Source organism: Pezoporus wallicus, unplaced genomic scaffold (assembly GCF_028554395.1).
Source record: "Pezoporus wallicus isolate ANWC-B61680 ecotype Strahan unplaced genomic scaffold, APGP_CSIRO_Pwel_v1 contig_8188, whole genome shotgun sequence".
NCBI lineage: Eukaryota > Metazoa > Chordata > Aves > Psittaciformes > Psittacidae > Pezoporus > Pezoporus wallicus.
Genome location: NW_026640104.1, coordinates 353,353 through 374,183, shown reverse-complemented (window position 1 = coordinate 374,183; position 20,831 = coordinate 353,353). Strand labels below are relative to the sequence as shown.

The window sequence follows — 20,831 nt, the reverse complement described above, 5'->3', positions numbered from 1 at the left end:
TTATCATTCTTGAGAATACCTGAAATACATATTTTAAATAATGAGGTTTAGGAACCAATATTTATGGGTTTTTTTTGGCCTTAACGTCTAGTTTTGGAAGCCTCATTGCACTGAGGTTCTAGTTAGTCTACGTTTTATGCTCTTCTTCTCTGCCTCGAGGATGATAATCTGCTTTGAAAGTAAAACCTCAGAATCTCAGTGAATCATAGAATCATAGAACAGTTAGGGTTGGAAAGGACCTTAAGATCATCCAGTTCCAACCCCCTGCCATGGGCAGACACATCTCACACTGAACCATGTCACCCAAGGCTTCGTCCAACCTGGCCTTGAACACTGCCAAGGTTGGAGCATTCACAACCTCCCTGGGCAACCCATTCCAGTGCCTCACCACCCTAACAGTAAAGAACTTCCTCCTTATATCCAATCTAAACTTCCCCTGTTTCAGTTTTAACCCGTTACCCCTTGTCCTGTCACTACAGTCCCTAATGAAGAGTCCCTCTCCAGCATCCCTATAGGCCCCCTTCAGATACTGGAAGGCTGCTCTGAGGTCTCCACGCAGCCTTCTCTTCTCCAGGCTGAACAGCCCCAACTTTCTCAGCCTATCTTTATACTTGACTCCAGAGGCAGGAGGTCCACTGCAGAAAGCAAATATTCCAAGAACAACATTAAAACCCTGAGAGCTGACAGAGCTGTGATTTAACAGTGCTGAACTGAGACAATCTAACAGGAGCATATGCAGAGGCTGTCACCAGCATTAAAGGGAAGTCAAAGGCCAAGGGACTTTTCTCTGGGGGTTATCAAACTGCAATCAGATGAAGCTATTTTCATTCGGAGCCATACACCACTGAGACCTTATTTGGAATATTCTCTGATGTGAGGAACACAGCCAAGAAATGCATGTGGATCAGCTTCGGAGATGTGTGCTTGGAGGGAAGAGCAGCTCCACTTGACCTCTTCATTGGGTGCCTGAGAACAACGTGGAGCCTCCTCAAGGCTGAGCTATGGGGGCAAGGAGTATACTTGGAATAAGAGTGGCAAATTGAAAGCAAGGATGGCAACATAAGAGAAACAGCACTAAAATGAAATGGCAGGGCTTCTCTTGCTTCTAAGGAGTGATAGGAAAGCACTAATCCAGAGTTTTGCTCCATTTGAGAAATAAACTTCTTAATCTGATGCAAGTAATCAGCCCCCTTCCTGTGAACAGCCACCTTCTGCTTCTGACATGTGTAGCCTGGATTCTTTCTACCTTGCTTGTGTAGTAAATACTACTAATAGACTCAGCGTAATGGGATGTTTCTACACTGATCAAATATGGCTTGTGGTCAAAGGCCCAGATCTGAAATTCCTCACTGGGTCTTGGGTGTTTGCCCATGCCCTTTGATGGTAGCAGCTAAATCACAGAACCGCAGAATCCCAGGGTGGAAGGGACCTCAAGGATCATCTGGTCCAAGCATGACCTAGACTAGATGTCCCAGCAGCCTGTCCAGCCAAATATCAAGTGTCCAGTGCTGTGGAATCCACCACTTCCCCGGGGAGATGATTCCAGTTGCTGATTGTTCTCACTGGGAAAAATTGACTTGACAGAGAGATGTATGGTGGGAAGTCTTGGGGAAACCAGGCTCCATGAAACCTCTGGCATCACAAGAAGAGCAGCGCAATATCCAGGGAGAGCAGCATGTGAATCCCCCTGGTCAAGGATTCACATGTTGCCATGAGACCCGCTTGCAGCACTGCATGCAGTTCTGGTGTCCTCAACATAAGAAGGACATGGAGCTGTTGGAGCGACTCCAGAGGAGGCCACGAGGATGATCAGGGGACTGGAGCACCTCCTGTATGGAGACAGCTGAGAACATTGGGGCTGTTCAGCCTGGAGAAGAGAAGGCTGCGTGGAGACCTCAGAGCAGCCTTCCAGTATCTGAAGGGAGCCTATAGGGATGCTGGGGAGGGACTCTTCATTAGGGACTGTAGTGACAGGACAAGGGGTAATGGGTTCAAACTTAAACAGGGGAAGTTTAGATTGGATATAAGGAAGAAGTTCTTTCCTGTGAGGGTGGTGAGGCACTGGAATGGGTTGCCCAGGGAGGTTGTGAATGCTCCATCCCTGGCAGTGTTCAAGGCCAGGTTGGACAGAGCCTTGGGTGCCATGGTTTAGTGTGAGGTGTCCCTGCCCATGGCAGGGGGGTTGGAACTGGATGATCTTATGTCCTTTCTGACCGTAACTATCCTATGATTCTATGATTCTATGTCTGCAAAGGTTCAGTCTCAGCAGAGGAATGTGACCTTCCCTCCCCAGAGCCCGCAGCTCCACCAGTTCCCAATTGTTTCAGCAGGAGCTCAACATTTTGCATAATTCTGTAAAATTGCTTTTATTGATTAGCCTAAATTGCATTGGGCACCCATTAAGCCAGTGGGTCCCCCTCCCTGCTTCTGCTTTGCTTGGCCAATAATGAGACGTACAGACAAATGATTATACAGAGCTCTGGCTGGCTTATGACATCAATCCTTGAGACAGGGGTTTACTCCTCAGTTAAACATACTTTGGAATTCTCTAATACTCAGTCCTTACTCTGACCTCTACGGAAGATCTGACTTGCTGGGATACTGAAGCAATTCCAGCTATACACAATCCCAATACATCCTCTAAATTGCCCCTTTGTGTTAAACCCCTGTGAATTTCAACTGTTCAGAGTTCAGGCATGGCCCTAGACTTGCTCACAAAAAGGGTAACTCCCATGCAGTTGAGACATGGGGTTGGAATACTGAAGCAACACGTTCCTGAACCACAAATTCTCTGTTTCCCAGGTTTATTTAGGAGACCACAAACATCTTTTCTATATGAAAGCAGAAATGTGTGCTGCAACATGACTATTTATAATGCTGCTTACCTACTAGATAGCCATGTAAGAGCTATCAATGGGAAAGAGTACTGACAGCAAGCTAATGACCTCCTGCTGCTCCATAAATGCCTTAGCTTTGCTCCAGCACTGGCTTGTGCAATGGGAGGGAGACAGTGATCCTACACAATGCTCCAGTGCAATGACTTTATTCTGTTTCTACCCATCATTTTAGCATAAGATACAAGAAAGGGAAGCACAGCAGCTTCTGTGATGCCTGATGCAAGGAAACCATAGTTGCTCGATGTGTAATTCTCTTCAAATTAGGACTAAAAGCCGAGAACTTTCCTTCCAGGAAAATAATCTGCTCTGGGAATGATTTATTTTTCTCTTTCTCTGTTTGCCCCTTGTTCCATCTGTAAATAAGGTCTCCTGCCAAATGGCTTTCTGTAAGATTAAAAGTAGGAGTAAGATTGAAAGCTGCTTTTCATCCAGTTGTCAAAGCTGCCTATTTGTGATGAGAAATGCCGGGAGAAGGTATAGATTTTCTGCAGGACGTCTCTCTAAAGTAAGGCAATGGTATTAAAGTAATAAGAATTTATGGCCCAGATTAGGTGGGAATTCATATCATAATCTATTCCCTTCTGAAATTCGGGACTTCCCAGAAAACCATCCTTTCCATATTCTAATTCCAGACTCGTGTATCCCTGAGCTTCCTCAGTTACCAACCTCACAAGGTGTGCACTAAGAGCATTACACTACCCGGGTGTTCCAGTATCCTGCTGAACCGGTAGTGTGGCAATTGGCACTGCTCCATTAGCTGCACTCCCACGGGGCCTCACTCTTACCTGGTCTATTTCCTGGGCTTCAGTATGTGCTTAACCCTAGATTTACTCATGAAAAGGGTAAATCTCAATGAACAGTAAGGGGATGGCTTCTGAAACACAGAATGAACAGAGCCAGAAGCCTTAAGCAGTCTGTTGGTGGATTACGTCAACTGGAAGATAGATTTTGCTCCCTCAGGCTCATCAAATAATCTGATTAGCTGGCACTGATTATGCTGTGCATGATGTGCTGTGTTCTGTAAACCCAACACAGAACATCCCTGTTGCCTTGGACACTCCTGGAGAGCCTTCCTTACAATAAATGCCCTTTTCACTCTCTCCAACCACTAACTGTGGCTCATATTTGGGATATATTAATCCCACCTGATGATACTGCTCACCTAAAGCAGAAAAATGCACGAGTTGTTGCCTCTCAGCTTCACAGCCAAACCTATGGCCACTGAGTTCAGTATCTCTGATGTTTGGAAATGTCATCAGTGGGGCTCATAAAAGCCAACCGCAGGAGGAGGGAGCTACCTAACCTAGGTATCAAGCCAGGGGTTGTGTAATGTGGTGGTTTTATTTAGCCTCAGTGAGCAGCGTTGGAGGAGTCAGTGTTGCGCTCACCCCCCAGTCTTGTCAACACTCCCTCTTCTGCAGGCAGGAGCATTTTCACAGCATCACAGAATCCCAGACTGGTTTGGGTTGGAAGGGACCTTAAAGCCCATCCAGCTCCAACCCCTGCCACGGGCAGGGACCCCTTCCACTAGAGCAGCTTGCTCCAAGCCCCTGTGTCCAACCTGGTCTTGAACACTGCCAGGGACGGGGCAGCCACAGCTTCTATGGGCACCCTGTGCCAGTGCCTCAGCACCCTCCCAGGGAAGAGCTTCTGCCTAAGATCTAACCTGATTTTGTAGGGGTTCTGGTGTTTGGTAGTATTCAAATCTCTCATTGCTGAGGGCAAGAGATGCTGGCCATTGCTCAGAGGAATCCAGCCTCTCTAGGCCTGACATTTCATACAGCAATGAGTTTATGGATTTTAGCCCATTTTTCTCATGGGCTTTTGTCTCAAGTCCTCACAAATGTCTTAGATGCCCCTAAAGGATCTCAGGTTGCTGGTTCCTTTTATAGCTGCATTGTTGTCACTGTCCTCCCTCATGACCTTCTTTAAGAGCCCATTCAGAGCTCTTTGTGTTTTCCCATTTTCCTTTCCCCTTTGTTTTTAATACTCTGCTTCACATTTGCCTTAATTCTCTCCCTCTTCTTCTTCTCTTCTTCCTCGCCCCGCATTCTTTCGCTGTGACAAACCTGCTGAAGCATGCTCAGAGCGGCAGCAGCCACGCTGTGCTCACCATCTGGGATGGGCAGCTCCTGCAGCCTCCCTGAGTTTCCAGAACCACCCTGGACCGCAGCCACGCCATCCCCTCCCAGTTTCCCATTTTATTCCATGTCTGTTGCTTTTCTGTTGGCCACCCAGCACAGACTCCTTCGCCTCCTCAGCGTCTGCCCAACTGAGGGAAGATTCCAAGATTCCCAACCATATGGCTCATCCCTTCAGCTGGAAAGCCCCATCCTGATGGATTTAATCCTTCACCCCTTTCCTCTGCTTGCTGTGGAACCATAAAGCATGAAATACATGGTGCATGTTGAAGCTTTCAGTGAAGTGCTCCCCACTTTTAACAAACTTCTTTTGCTATTGAAATACATTTCAAATGACTAAGGTGATAACTCAGTACATGCTTTTGTCATATTTCTGCTGAGTTTTTCCTAGCTGTATTTTTTTACTCCCTACCTTTCCTACCTATTTCCTATGTCTATACTAGAGATCAGCCCTGAGGAGGACTTGCGGGTGCTGGGTGAGGGGAAGCTCCCCATGACCTGGCTTCAGTGTGTGCTTGAGCCCAGAACCCCCTCTGTGCTGGGCTGCACCCCCAGAGTGTGATCCCCCCCAGAGGGAGGGGATCCTGCCCCTCTGCTGTGCTCTGGGGAGACCCCCCCTGCAGTCCTGATCCAGCTCTGGGGCAGCAGCACAAGAGGGACATGGAGCTGTTGGAGCGAGTGCAGAGGAGGCCATGGAGATGCTGCAAGGGCTGGAGAAGCTCTGCTCTGGAGCCAGGCTGAGAGAGCTGGGCTGGGTCAGCCTGGAGGAGAGAAGGCTCCTGAAGGGGAGACCTGAGAGCAGCTCCAGTGCCTGAAGGGGCTGCAGGAAACCTGGAGAGGGGCTTGGGACAAGGGCCTGTAGGGACAGGCCAAGGGGAATGGCTTTAACCTGCCAGAGGGGAGACTGAAATGAGCTCTTAGGCAGAAGTTCTTCCTAAATTACAGGTCTCAGTGTGGCAGCTTGTAGCAACACCCAACAGCTATAGCAGGGAAGAACAGATTTGTTGGGGCCATTATGTATTCTCTGCCTTCATTCTCATCTGGACAGGGGGAACAGTGATCTAGCTGTAGTTGAACATTTTGATGTTTCAAAGTAAGATGGGGAAAAAAAGCCACAAGTGTGAGATTTACTGGGTGTGAAGCTGAGGCTGACTCAGAGAGAGGATGGAAAAATGGTAACAAATCAGTCAACCATTTAAAATATCCTGTTCTCAATAGCTTCAAAAGCTGTGCTGCCATTGGAATTCTGTGCATTTCTATCCCATACCCTTTATCAGTTCAGTTGCAAATCTTCCTTCATCATGAAAAGCCTGAAAACACTGAATAAAGCAAAGGCAAGAGCAGGATTTGAGATGCTGGTGCAAGGAGGGAGTTCTGCATATTCAGAGTTCAGCTAGTGAGGAATAACCATCTGGTGAGCACGTACAGCTCTGCTTCTGGATAAGCCAGGGAGGAATTGCCTAATGGGAACCAGCACTCTGCCTGAGAGCGAGTAGTTACCAGGGTAAAGAGAATTACATAAGGGTAAGATCTGCACTTACACATCACTAACTAACCAGATGTAATCTCTGCTCTCTGAGCTGAGGCAGTCCTGCTGCAGCACAGGAACACTCCATGCCAACGTAAAATATTTTGGGTTTTGCCTTTTTGCTTACCTGAAGCACAATTTTGCTTCAACAAGTCCCCCAGGTATTGTACACAGCATCCAGGAATCTGCTACTGTGAAATGTTTTGACTCTTTCTTTCTAATTATAGCTTTTGGTATCATTCTCTTGGTTGTAAGCAGGGTGAATCAGAACAGAAACGTCAGGGAGGGTGGAGGGAAGAAACCTTTTGCTAACAGTGAGCATCAGGGCAGAAGAAACAGGGCACCTCGTGAGTGTGATGCAAAGTGCTCATGTTTAATAGGAGAAAGTGGCAATTTGCAATTGTGGATTGTTCTGAAAAAGATCCTGAATTGTAAATTCTTTGCAGCAAAGGAAGGGAACTTCCCAGACATCTGCCTTGCTGGCTGACAGCAGGGCTCACACACCTTGGAAGCACAAAGGGGTCCTGCTTCAGGCATTCTGTGCTCCATCCTGGCTGCTGCACAGGTGCTGGTGGTGTGCCTCTGGGATGACAGGGAGCAGGAACCAGATGATTTTTCCAAGCACAAGCACAGGTTGAGGGAGACTGGATGGAGCAGCCCTGAGGAGAAGGACTTGGGGATGTTGAGTGAGGAGACGCTCCCCATGACACGGTTTCAGTGTGCACTTGAGCCCAGAACCCCTCCATGTGCTCTGCTGCCCCAGAGTGTGAGCAGCAGCAGAGGGAGGGGATTCTGCCCCTCTGCTGCTCTCTGAAATGAGCTCTTAGGCAGAGGTTCTTCCCTGGGAGGGTGCTGAGGCGCTGGCACAGGGTGCCCTTCCCACCCCAACCAGTCTGGGATTCTATGATGCTGCAAAAACTCTGTGGCTTATGCGCGCCTCCTGGATTTCATCGTATCTGTGAGTTCTGACAAGGAGATGTCCAATTAATTCTTCCCTGAGCAGGCTGTTTCTTGTTCTAGAGGATCTGGAAGGAAATCAAATTGATCAGGGAGAGCTGGGATGGCTGAGGAAGGTGGGAAGAAAGCAGTGTTAGCAGAACAAGGATTTATGATGTTCGAGAAGTGGGGGGAAAAGAAAGCTGGAAGACATATATGTGCAAATGGTATTTATAGATGTGCTCGAAGGCGCATGGTTGTGCCATGGGTTTATTCTGAGTTACAGAGGGCAGTTGCACACCCTCTGTGTGAAGGCACACAATCTCCAAGGCATGAGCAAATTCAGCTCCGCGCATCAGAGCTCCCAAAATAACGTATTAAGCTGTCAAATGGATATGACTGTTCCAAATTTCTTATAGGGATTTGAAATTTGTCCTTAAATTGGTGGAATCAATTTGAAATTTGGGATGGAATGTAGGAAATTAGTGCTTGCCAAAAGAAATAGAATTAGCTTTCTGACATTTAAAGAAGAAAAAGATGATCAAATAGCAAATCTATTGAGAACTGGGTTATCAAGTCATGTAGATTTTGATTTCTCTCCAAATTAGAAGTCTGACAGCTATTAGTGCACAAATTATATGTGTAAATATCAATGTTCTGAAGCACTGAAAGGTCATTGTTGTTGTATTTTATTGTTTAGGTCTAGAACAAATGGCAGTTTTTGCAGATAAAACCATAGTTGTGGCCTTAGGAATAGCGTCACCAAGGTCAAAATGTCCCGTAATTTGGAGATGCAGCCAGGATCTGCTTTGGAAGCTAACAGCTCTGGTAACAGTGTTCTAACTCAATTTTGAAATGATCATTGAATCATAGAATCCTGGAATGGTTTGGGCTGGAAAGAACCTTAAAGCTCATCCAGTTCCAACCCCCTGCCACGGGCAGGGACACCTTCCACTAGAGCAGCTTGCTCCAAGCCCCTGTGTCCAACCTGGCCTTGAACACTGCCAGGGATGGAGCAGCCACAGCTTCTCTGGGCAATTTCTTATGCATGATGGGAGTTTGGTCCATTTAAGCTCTTTTCTGTTGTGAACATACTCCTATGTGAACATGCTCCTAATGTGCTGCAGTGCTCTATGTTGGGTTTAAAATGTTTCCATGATTTCCAAATGGTTTTTCAACAGGTTTAGGTAATATTCTGGAAGGATAAGTGATATTTTCCCCTAAATTACATATTCCATGTATTTTCATATCCTTTTCTGCAGTCTAATCTATAACAATTATTTCTGGACATTTCCATTGCTGTACAGTCGAGGCAGCATTTAGGATTCACCCCAGTACCAGCTCACTTACATGACAGCTCTTCCGTCACCTTTCCTAGACGCCAAGAACAAGGGATCCATTTGCTGAATTATTTCTAACCACAGAGAGTTCTCCTTAGCTCTCTTTAAGAGAACTAATATTTCTTTTGCATGACTTATCCACGTTCATCTGGATCTTATATGTGGGTGGGTGAAAGAAAATACACTTTTCCCCATCTTTCCTATAGCTAAACATCCATAATTATGCTTCCCAAAAGACAATTTAGTAAATAACTCATCTGGGAGAGACAAATCACATTTGCCCTCCCCCCCCCCCCCCCCCCAACAGTTTTTCATGTTTAGAGGGATCTAATTTAATTGCAAATGGAGACAAATTTCTCTATCAGCCTCCATAAGCAATTGCATTTTGCATGTCCTGACTCTGGTTCTGGTTGTTTGTCTGCTGTACAAAGGCAATTTCTCTACCAAAGGCATCACCACTCTGCTTGAACATCTTGGGTGCTTTTCGTTTATCTGCTCGAGGCAGAACGGATGGATCCACCTGGCCAGAGCAGGATGAGTTTCCCAACACAGCACCTAGCTCGAGGCATTAACTAACAGAATCCCCTCTATAACCTCGGCTGGGAACAGGGGATGAAACCACAAGAAGAAAAAGTGCTGGAGTGTCTGAGAAGGCCTGAAATGAAAAGTAGGTAGTGCAGTAGGAAAACAAAAAGGCAGGTATCAAATGATGTAAGGCACAGGAGGGAAAAGCAGGGAGGTGGGAATTCTGTCTGTGAGCCTACAATAAGATGCAGACTTGCAGTTCTTGAGTAGAAAGCAAAATGAAAATATTGCATAGTCAGTACAAGTCAATTTCTAAGGGATCACAGACTTGTAAAATCCCAGCCTGGTTTGTGCTGGAAGGGACCTTAAAGCTCATCCAGCTCCAACCCCTGCCACGGGCAGGGACACCTTCCACTAGAGCAGCTTGCTCCAAGCCCCTGTGTCCAACCTGGCCTTGAACACTGCCAGGGATGGGGCAGCCACAGCTTCTCTGGGCACCCTGTGCCAGCGCCTCAGCACCCTCACAGGGAAGAGCTTCTGCCTAAGAGCTCATCTCAGTCTCCCCTCTGGCAGGTTAAAGCCATTCCCCTTGGCCTGTCCCTACAGGCCCTTGTCCCAAGCCCCTCTCCAGGTTTCCTGTAACCCCTTTAGGCACTGGAGCTGCTCTCAGGTCTCCCCTTCAGGAGCCTTCTCTTCTCCAGGCTGCCCCAGCCCAGCTCTCTCAGCCTGGCTACAGAGCAGAGCTGCTCCAGTCCTCTGAATCACGGCTGTGAGCCCCTCCATCACGGTTTATCCACCACACACAGGTACTCCCTGCCAGGGCACTGGAAGGGTCAGTTATCCCTGGTACACCCGACGGCTGCTGCCTGTCCGTGTCATCGCAAGGGCCCTTCATGCACGCTGAGCTCCACAAGCGCTTCCCCTCGCCGTGTTTCCCCGTCCCACCGCGCTGCGAGCCGCCCGCTCACCCCCGTCCCCCTCCGGGCTCCGCTCACCTCAGCGGGACACCCAAGGCGGGAGGGCAACCGCCGGCACCGATGACATCACCGTTCTTCCCAAAGAGGTACGCACCCATTGGCCGAGGGCTCCGCCAATGGGCGCGAGGCATGGCGGCAGGCCGGGCTGACGTGCGGGCCGCTGGCCGTATGGGGGTTTATTTTGCTTTGGGCCGCTCCGGCCGCCGCCATTAGAGGAGCCCGGGGAGCGGGGCGAGAGGTTCACCCCCTCTCCCCCCCGGCCCCCTCCCCCGGCCGCGCCGGAGTGGGAGCGCCCGCCGCCGCGGCAGCCCGCCGCGCTGGGAGAGACCATGTCCTGAGCGGGGAGAGCAGCGCCGCAGCCAGCGGGCCGGGGGGTGGGGGGGGGCGGCGGCGGCGCGGGGCGCAGGCGGCTTCCAGCACCGAGCGGGTGCCTGAGGGACGGCTCCCGGCGGCCAGGTAAACCCCTGTCCCCTCCTCGGGCTAGGGCGGGCTGCGGGGAGCCGGGAGCAAGCCGAACCGAGCCAGCCCCGGCTGTTCCCCGGCCGGTGACCCGCCGGTGGAGCGGGGCTGGGGTCGCCCGGCTGGGCCGAGGGGCGGTGCGGGGTCGGAGTCGCCTCCTGTGCGGTTCCCTGGCCCCGGTCCTGCCCGGAGGGGGGGTTGCTCCGGTGGTAGCCGCTGGCAGAAGGGCAGCCGCGGGATGCGGGGTTGCTGGGTCCCAGCCGCGCTGTGTGCGGCACAGGCTTCGGGGATCCGCGATGCAGCACCGAGCGGCTCGGTACAAAGGCAGGAAAGTCCTTTTTTTTTCTCCTGTGGCCGCTTCTCCAAGCGCGGGGCTGCGGTAGCTCGGTGTGCTGGGGTGAGATCATGCCTCTGCTGCCTCCCCCTCCTTGTTTTTCCTCTTGGAGATGCCTGTGCTGGGCTGTGTGCTGGGGTGGGTGCTAGGAGCTGCTTCTACCTGTGAATTTGGATAGCAGAACTTCCGTAGTATTGCATGTAGTACAGTGTCACGTATTGCCGATGCCTTATCAGACGTGAAGTGCGGTGTATTGCCAAACCGAGCTTGTTTTTGTGAGCCGAAGTTTAAACAAGATGGGAAAAGTTGGATTAATGAGGCAAACATTGCTTGGCTCTCCCTTTACAGCCCCACACTGCGGCAGCCTGCTGCCAGGGTAAGGTAAACTTCTCTGCGGAGGTCATGGATATGTCTGGGAGTGCTTGGAGTGACAAAAGGCTTCTGGCTCTCCAGTGCTGTATCCCTGAGTGGGATAACTGATGGGGGAGCATGAATCTGGGTCTCCTGCATGGCAGGCACTGCTCGGCTGTGGTGAGCTGCTGCCGCTGTGACTTTTAGTGCTAACAGGAATGACAGCTTTGTCTAGAATTCTTTGGAGCTGGTGTAGTAAATAAGTGTTGTTTGATGGGCTTTGTGCTGTGCTTGAACAGGCTCTACTCACTATACCAGCTGCTTGGTGGGGGTGGGACTGGTGCGTGAGTGCAACGCATTGGCGAGTTTAGAGATGCAGAAAGTCAGAAGGTGAATCATAGAGTGGTTTGGGTTAAGGGACCTTCAACGATTGTCTGGTCCAGCCCCTCTGGAATGAGCAGTGAGGTGTCTTCTGTGTAATAACCTCAGCTTCTCTAATGTATACTGTGTCAAAGCTCATCCTGGTGGGAGCAGAACCTTGTAACAGCAGTTCAGGAGAGGTTTGTTGCACTCTGTTTTTTTCCTTCTGCTCATGTAGCATTTTGGCTGTGGTGACCGCAGAAGAGAGCTCTGCAGCCATTTCTCTTTTATGTGTGTGTTTTTGTTTGTTTTTTTTCAGCGCTTACTCAGAGAAGGGGGAGCAGGTAAGCAGCAGGAAGTGTTCTGGAACTCTGTTTGCCTCCTGAAGGCCAAATTGGTGTCTCAGCATGAGGATTCTGTTTAAAAGATCAATTCTGATTTAAGTTTGTCACAGCTTTAAAAGCAAGTGATGCTTTTGGATGAATTGCATTTTGTAGCATTAGTGAAACTCTAATTATGTGGTGTAGTTCTCTTGATTTAAAAGGAATTGCGGACTTTTCTTATGCTGAAGTAAAGACCAGCAGGTGGGGGTGACCGATGAGGCCATAGCCTGTTATTGCAGACTTGTAGCCATTAGCATTGTCTCAGAAGTATAATTAAACACATTAATTTAATTGGAATGTGGAGTGGCATAAAAGCATCAACGGGATTCATCACAGAAGCATGTCTTAAATGGGAGACTGGGTAAAACACAAGATTGGTCAAGACAACATTTTAAATTTTCATAGTGTATGTCCATTCTAATGGTACGTCATTCAGTGTGTAAATTCCTCAGGGATGGCAAATCCCACCTGTCTTTGGTGTTCTTTGCATAATGGCTCTGTAACTTAGTTGGAACTGTAAGTAGAAAACGCTTTCCTGACTGTATGGGAGGTTATTTTTAATACAGTCCATCAAATAATCAAATGTACTCCCGGGCACTTTAATGTGAGGTTTACTGGCTCCTGCCTACTGGTATTAACTTAGGTGTTAACGTTTCTCTTTCCAACTTCTCTTTGCCATATTGGGTTAAGATAGTGCAGAACTTCAGGTCAGTGCATTCTTTATCATGGTGTGCCATCTATGAGTTGTTGCAAAACATTTAAACTGCTACTGCAGTTCTGTTAGAACGCTCATGCCCGTTCCTCCCCCTAAAATGTGCAGACTGGGTTATCTTGAGCTGTTCAGAATTTATGTCAATAAGTAATCCTCATTTTAACTGCATGAATTATGATCAACAGTCTCCTGGTACTAAAATGGAACTAAGCTTGAGTTTGGCATCTGAAAATGGCTGGCTTAGCTGTAACAGAGTTCTTCGTCTTTTAGGTTTTACATAGTACTACATATGAAGTGAGGCAAAGCTGAAAAGTTTTCAGCATAGCTGATGCAGACCTTCCCACTTGTCAAATGGAGTAGCTTGGTAAAATCGGTTAAATAACAGATAATTCTATCTTTGTAGTGTCAGTTGAATGGAATGGGTTATGCCTTAAAAGGAAAATGCTGTCTTCTAATTCAGATCTCAAACATGAGGAGTTCGGCCACTTTCTTGGTACTTACTCTTTTGTAGCACTTACTGTATAGCTGACATTGCTTTGACTTGCACAGAATCACGTTGATTGTGTGACTGTTCGGTTTTGCATCATCAGCTGCTGAAGCACAGCTTGTCATATGTATGTAGTTAATTCTTTTGGAACTTTCTTGGCACACGAGATTAATAATAGGACTTTTATCTGTGGTGTTTAACAGTTAACATGCTTGAAAAGAGCTTTAACATCAGTTCTGAAAACGTGCTAGGCTATAATAATACAGGTGATTTTGTCTTTCCTCCTTTTGTGGCATGCACAGGTTCTCAGAAGCTCTGGAGTCAAACTGGAGTTGTATCTCTCTGGCACTTTTCATAGCACCTTTTTTTTTCTGTGCTGCTGGCCCATTTATCCAAAAGCTCATTTTGGTGAAGACAAAGGATGTTGGAGATGAGCTCTTGGTTAGGGACTGTAGCAATAGGACAAGGGGTGATGGGTTCAAATTGAAACAGGGGAAGTTCAAGTTAGATGTAAGGAAGAAGCTCTTCCCTGTGAGGGTGCTGAGGCGCTGGCACAGAGTGCCCAGAGAAGCTGTGGCTGCCCCATCCCTGGCAGTGTTCAAGGCCACGTTGGACACAGGGGCTTGGAGCAAGCTGCTCTAGTGGAAGGTGTCCCTGCCCGTGGCAGGGGGTTGGAACTGGGTGATTTTAAGGTCTTTTCTAACCCATGCCATTTTATGATTCTAAGATGAGAGGTGGTGTGGAAGGGGGAGAAGGGAATGAGTGCACTGATGTTTGAAGAAGGAACTGTCTTCAGGAGGGGGCTGATGCAGAGACCTTGAGTCTAGAAAGCAGAAGAAATGGTATATTTTTTTTTACCGTGGAGCATGGGAGGGCACTACATTGGGAAGAGTGGTAGTTGCCTATGAAGCAGCCAACTTTGCAGGTCTTTTGCATCTTCTGTACAACAGGTATAATTAAGTTGGCATTTTTCCCTTCTTGTTGTTTGGATATAATCTCTTCCGCTTGTTCTTAAAACAAGGATACTGTTGCATCTTTCTAGTAAAATGGAGTTGGTGTTTTTTTGTTTTTGTTTTTTTTTTTTTACTGAGAGTGGCTGCTAATTTTGCTTGCGTTCCCATGTGCAGTTTAAATTAATGAAAGTTATTACAAATGCTGGAGAAGGCACAACATTTGCAGCTGTCTTGAATGTTCAGTTCAGAATTGAGCTGAAAGTACTTGAAGTGATGAGAACTAGATACAAACCAAATACCAGGAGTGCAACCTGCCATCCAGGGGAGGAAAGTCTGTGTCCCGTCCCATGGCAGGGGGTTGGAACTAGATGATCTTAAGGTCCTTTCCAACCATAACTATTCTGTGATCCTGTGTTAAGGTTTAAAAACCCTCCATGTGATTCAATGGCTTTGGTTGGATTTAACATCTAGTCTTGAGTAGCTGTTTTGACTAAAACAGAAGTCCGAGTTACTGAGTAGTTTACAGACATCAAGAAACTTTTCTGCCTTCTAGATATAGAATAGAATCATCTAGGTTGGGAAAGACCTTCAAAATCATCAAGTCCAACCATTACCCCAGGACTGCCAAGTCCATGACTAAACCATGTTGCTAAGGGCCGTGTTGACAGGGTTTTTGAGCACCTCTGGGTGAAGACACCCATATTGCAGCTCCAGGAGCTGGCTTTCCTGAGCTAAAGAAAACTGTCAGAACTGTTGTTTATGTGACTCTGGGAAGAAAAATGAACTTGTGTGGTTTATTTGGTTTGCAGTAGATTAAAATTATTACTGTCAGGTAATGTTCTGGTGGCTCTGAAGTTGCACGCCTTCTTGTAGGTCCCTTCATTTGAAACCCTTGCAGCTGTTGGTGCACAGTCAGTTGATTACCTGGGAAGAAAAATGACACTGAAATTGAATAAATGTGGATAATTCTAGCAAAAAAAAAAAAAAAAAAGGAAATTTGCTTTGTGAAGGTAGTTGTTAGTTTGAGAAGTCCTCTTTCTTATGGTTGTAAGGACTGTAAGTGGCTTGTGGAAGTGCTGGCTTGTACTTCTTTCCTTCAGGGTAATGGACTTGAAAGTATTTCTTCTGTCTCCATTCATCTTCCTTGTATCTAAGCAGGGATTCAGTAGACAGCTGAATTATTAGTTGCTGCTGCTCCCTGAAGGAGTTTAAGACTACAGGTCTGAGACTTAAGTCCTCTGCAGTTCCAGGAAGTGTCGAGTACATACTCCTTGTGCATGCCAGGCCTCTTCTTTTTTAAAGTTCACACTACCATGATAAGTCAGGAGAACTTTGTACTTGGTGTCTTAATGTCTGCCTGTCATATGACAGATTTAGATTAGACACGAGGAAGAAGTTCTTCCCTGTGAAGGTGCTGGCTCAGGGTGCCCGGAGAAGCTGCACTGTTCAAGGCCAGGTTGGATGGGGCTTGGAACAAGCTGCTCTAGTGGAAGGTGGCTCTGCCTGTGGCAGGGATTGGAACTGGATGAGCTTTAAGGGCCCTTGCAGCCCAAACCAGTCTGGGATTCTATGATTTGTGCCCTCTGTAGGCTGAGCTTGTGGGGTTGGGCTTTGGATGCAAAGGCTTTCCCTTACTGTGTGCTTGTTGATAGCTAATTTTTATCTTGCTGAAGGATTGAGGTGGTTTGTTGGACTATTTGCATTTTTGTTTTTGACCTCCACATTACTGTTTAGCTTGGGAGGGATAAAAATAATCATCACCTCAGGGCTTTTAAATGGTTTATTTAAAGAAGGTTCATCAGGGTTGTCTCTAGCAAGTTACTCCCACCTCCAAAGGCAGAAAGTTTACTTAGAGCTGTTAGTCTGAAACTTTCTAGCAGCTCAGAGCACAGCCTTGCAATGGTTAACTTAGAGTTGCTGGATGTGTATTGTGAGCAGAGCACAGATTACTAATCATAAGGTTAAAAAATAAAAGAATTTATATCACTCCTCTAGAAGGAGTGAAATTCGTTTTCCTTATATTTGATCTTTGGTACTAGTTCTTTGCACTATGTTAAGCAGCATCTTAGAGAGTAGTGGGTTTTGTGTGCTGTGTTAACAGCATTTTACCTGTTTTTTACTTCTTTATTCCTTTTTTTTTGATACTTTGCTGTCTAACCGGTATCTTAAGAAGAGCTGGATATAATGTATAGCTTACTTGAACTAGCCTTAAATACAGCCCAATTGCAAATACATATACCAAAGATGTCCTAAACTGTATCTCAAAGCAGCTTGCCATTAGTTAGGAGGGAACTATACAATAGTTGATGTTGAGTGTTTCCTTGTTTCATTTGATGGCAGGTGGTTTTTCTCCACCAAATGGTTGGACTTGATGATCTAAAATGTCTTTTCCAACCTAGTTGATTCTAAATGGTGACTGTGTCTGCAGTTAGCCATGGTCTGATTTATGTTGAGCCAATATTGAGGAGGCTCAGAGGATAATAACTAGAACTGAATGTCAAATGTACAAGTCTTAATAGAAAGTTCCTTGGTTGTTGTACAGTTTTAAGTGTTTTAAAGTTCTGATGTCTGACTCCACAGTGTGTTTTTAAGCAGAGTGTGACATCTGGTTTTCCTCAGCTTGTGTGAGAATGGCTGAGATCTAAACAAAAATGAGTCTTGTGTTTTAGGCATGTAGTCTAAACACAGATAAAATTTGACCTCCCTTTCTGTAAAGAGTCATCTTGTTCAACTTCTGTACTTTGTCCAGTGCAAATAGGTTTAAAATGAAGTTTGAACAATTCTGTTGTTTATTGTGTGGGTTTGTTGCTGTTGTGCATCTCGAGTCTATATTCATCTGTTGCTGCCTGTTCATAATGAGCAGATCCATTAAATGGCCCTGGCTGTACTTATGTGAATATTCCATCATTGCTCATTATTTTGAGTCACTTGGTTTTTGATTGCAATTGTGGGGGAGATGCTGTGTATTATGTAACTGCTGATCTGCTTACTCTGCTTTTCCCAAATTGGTTTCTAAGTACTCGGTTGTATTTAGTCCGTCCTAATGGGTAGTAGCATCTCATCTAAATAGTGCACTTTTAATTGAGTTTTAAACAAATCAAACCTCTGAAAAATGGAACTCTCTCCTGAAATAAGGAAGAGGACTGAACTGCAAGCATCTCCTGTTGTGTCTTTAAAGGTTGTTTTCAGCTGTTAAGGTTTTTGTAGGTTTTAGCCCCAAATTTAATAGAGCTATAGATGGAGTTTGACCCCTTTGAGATAAGTAACAAACAAACCTGCAGGTTACACAGCAGCATTAACTGTAGTGGTTAAGAGCACAAAAATGCTTTGAGGGATTAAACATCAAAATAAAGGCTGCAGAAAGACAATGTTTAATATTCCCAAATACCTGTTAATTCTGGGATGAGTACTCAGCTTCTGCATGAGAGTACCTTTATAGTCAGGTCTGTGTCTTAACCTAAAGTTCATTATGAGTTCTTGTATTCCAGGTTATTTCCCAAGATCTGCAACCTCCCGAATGTTTGACTTGTTACTGCACAGAACACTTGCAGAACTAAGCAGCCTCTTGCATTAAAACTGCCTCTAAATTCTCTTATGAGAAGTCAGGCTTGGAGGGTCATTTGAAATAACAGGAGTTGGATTGAAAGTGGGAACTGAAAATTGAAAAGAAAGCTGAAGAAAAATGGCATAAATACCTGATAAAGTAGACTTCAGATGCTTTGCAATGAGTTCTGAATGCATAAATCGCAATGAAAGCAGTGTTGTATATATTGTATGTAAAGGAAGCCCATCTGAATTCCTCTGATGGACCAGCTTCTGAATGTCTTCAGAAGTTAGTAAGTTTCTCAAACACTGTTTTGGTGAAGGGAAGTGAGTTTCTGGCAGTGTTTTCCTTTGGAAAATCAAGTTTTCTGCATGTTAACTAATGGCTGGCATAGAGAAGAGGAAAAGTTGTATGTAATGAAGGAGGTCAGACCTAAAAACTTGGAGTACTTTGCCAGCCTAGACTAGATTGTCTAGAAAACTGAAGAAGAAAAATACTTTAACTTACTAGATTGAAAAGATTTTAGTTATTATTGAGTAACTATTTACAATTTCTTTATTTCTCATGCACCATTAATGTTACAGTTTGTAGTTTGTGCTGTGATTTACACAGCAACGATCTGGTCCGTAATAGAACTGAGATTTGAACTCGATGCCTCTCAGTACAGCAGTGTTTCTCCTATATCCATGTTACTGTGAGCAAAGAAACAGTTACATAGCTCAGGAGAGCAGAGGTGATCCTTGTGTGCTCCTGTTAAATTCCTTGCTTCAGTCTATCCAGGCTCATACAGAAAATGCTTATAAATTTGTGGCTTGCAGTAATATTTATGTTCTTTATTGTAATACAGAGTTCCTGCCCTTCCTGCAAAGCTTCCAGATTTAGCACTGAGCTGATTTGGTTGTGCCATTGACAAGGTCAATGCTCTTAGTTTTGTCTTTAAAAGAGACGAGAATGGAACTTAACTGTTCATGCCCTTTAAACTACAGAAGCCTGGGTTCAAGATTTATTCTTTTAATATATTCTCTTTTGAGGCTTATGCTGAATTCTTGAGGAAGAATATGCAAGAAATAGTGAGTAGTTGAAGGTGGGGTAAGTAATTTGTTAATTAGAGAGTGAAATGTCAGTATAGAAAATCGGGCAAGGCAAATTTCAGGTGAAAAACTAGTCTTAATACTTGGCAATACATTGCAAATAGGTGATTTAAATATGTTTTTGTTGACGTGTATTGAGATACCTCATAAGGATTCTTGGACCCAGAGAACAGAAGTGGATTTGAACCAATTAAATCTCAGTGTCTTCTCTGTAAGGAATTGTTGAACTTTTGAGGGATTTTGCAACTTTAAAAAGGACAAATAGGCCTTTTTGATTTAAGCTTGTATACAACTCTTGTTATGTTCTAGACCTTCCTACTGGCTGTAGTTAAAAATGGGCAAAACTGTTCATGGCAAGTCCCGTAGTACAGCTTGTATGAGCTCTGAAAAGATGCTCTGGTTTGAGGCAGCAATTTATAAACCTATTTATTAGATGGCAGTGAAATCAAACCATTGCTTTGTTTCCTGTTGTAAAGAGTTGATTCGGATTCATCTTATGGATGTTAATATTCTGCAGTTTACAGGGCAAACCCAGCTACAACCCTCTGAATTCAGATTAGTGCCTATTTTATCACAACCATTCAAGCTGATAATCCAGATGTGTGATTTCAACAGGTTTTCCTGTTGCAGCTTTTATTTGTGTATAAATGAACTTCAGTTTTCTAAGTCATATGCTAATTCATTATGGGTAATTGGAAGAGAACTTGAGGCAGTGACGTGCAAGGGGAACGCTTCTGAAAATGTGTCAGAGTACGTGGGGTTAATCATGGCCAGTTTTTCCTCAGAAAGCTGTTTGTCCATCATGTGTTTATATGACTTCACAGGGATGTTATCCAGCTGTGAGTAGTTACAGCTGCCAGACCCTGTTCTGGTAGATGTACATTTAAATAGACCATGTTTCACGATACAAATGGTATACGGGAGGTGAAAATGCTGCTGTTTGATCTTTCGCTTTAACTCGCAGTCCTCTGCTTCTCGCTACTTCTTGTGGTTTGATGTGTGAAAGGTGTTACTGCACTCAGAAACTGTTAATGGCTTCTGTGTTTGGTAATTGAGATGTTTCTTTCTTTAAGAAGACGCTTTTGCTCGTTTTGATGTTCCAAGAAGTTGCTTCAGTGTTTAAAATGAAAGTAAAAAAAAAGCATACAATGCCAGACTGGTTTATTAGAAAGGCCCTTAAAGCTCCTCCAGTTCCAACCCCTGCCACGGGCAGGGACACCTTCCACTAGAGCAGCTTGCTCCAAGCCCCTGTGTCCAACCTGGCCTTGAACACTGCCAGGGATGGGGCAGCCACAGCTTCTCTGGGCACCCTGTGCCAGCGCCTCAGCACCCTCACAGGGAAGAGCTTCTGCCTAAGAGCTCATCTCAGTCTCCCCTCTGGCAGGTTAAAGCCATTCCCCTTGGCCTGTCCCTACAGGCCCTTGTCCAAAGCCCCTCTCCAGCATTCTTGTAGTCCCTTCAGGCACTGGAGCTGCTCTAAGGTCTCCCCTTAAGGAGCCTTTTCTCCAGGCTGAACAAAATACGCTATGGATTTTTTGCTGGTGAGGTGCTGGCAGAAACCTTGTACTGACCAAATCAGTGTTCGAACCTTAAGTCATTTTGCTCATGTGTAAGGATGTTTGAACAAAGCAAACTGCTTCTGTGTTACAGGGAAAAGGGAGCTCAGGAATCTGCTTAAATCTTCAGTGAGACTCACAAGGCAAAAGAAGTCCACCTGCCTTCCCCAGGTGCAGCTGCTTCTCTAAGGTTGCTCCAAGACAAAGGCAGGCTGGATTATTATTAGGTCAAGAGAGGGGATTCTCCCCTCTGCTGT

At 45.8% G+C, this 20,831-nt stretch overlaps 1 protein-coding gene and 1 long non-coding RNA gene across 2 annotated transcripts in view; one reads left to right on the top strand and one right to left on the bottom strand.

Moving 5' to 3' along the window:
- Positions 1–459: 459 nt before the first annotated feature.
- LOC130603533 (uncharacterized) lies at positions 460–7,291 on the bottom strand. Its single transcript, XR_008973207.1, has 3 exons — positions 6,694–7,291; positions 4,967–5,268; positions 460–999 (listed from the first exon to the last, which is right to left on the bottom strand). It is a non-coding gene; the product is annotated as an uncharacterized LOC130603533 (long non-coding RNA).
- Positions 7,292–10,537: 3,246 nt separating this feature from the next.
- ZRANB1 (zinc finger RANBP2-type containing 1) overlaps positions 10,538–20,831 on the top strand; it is a 48,149-nt gene continuing 37,855 nt past the window's right edge. Inside the window, exon 1 of the mRNA XM_057417349.1 lies at positions 10,538–10,800. The gene's annotated coding sequence lies outside the window, so the exon portion shown is untranslated. The remainder of the gene's footprint in view (positions 10,801–20,831) is intronic.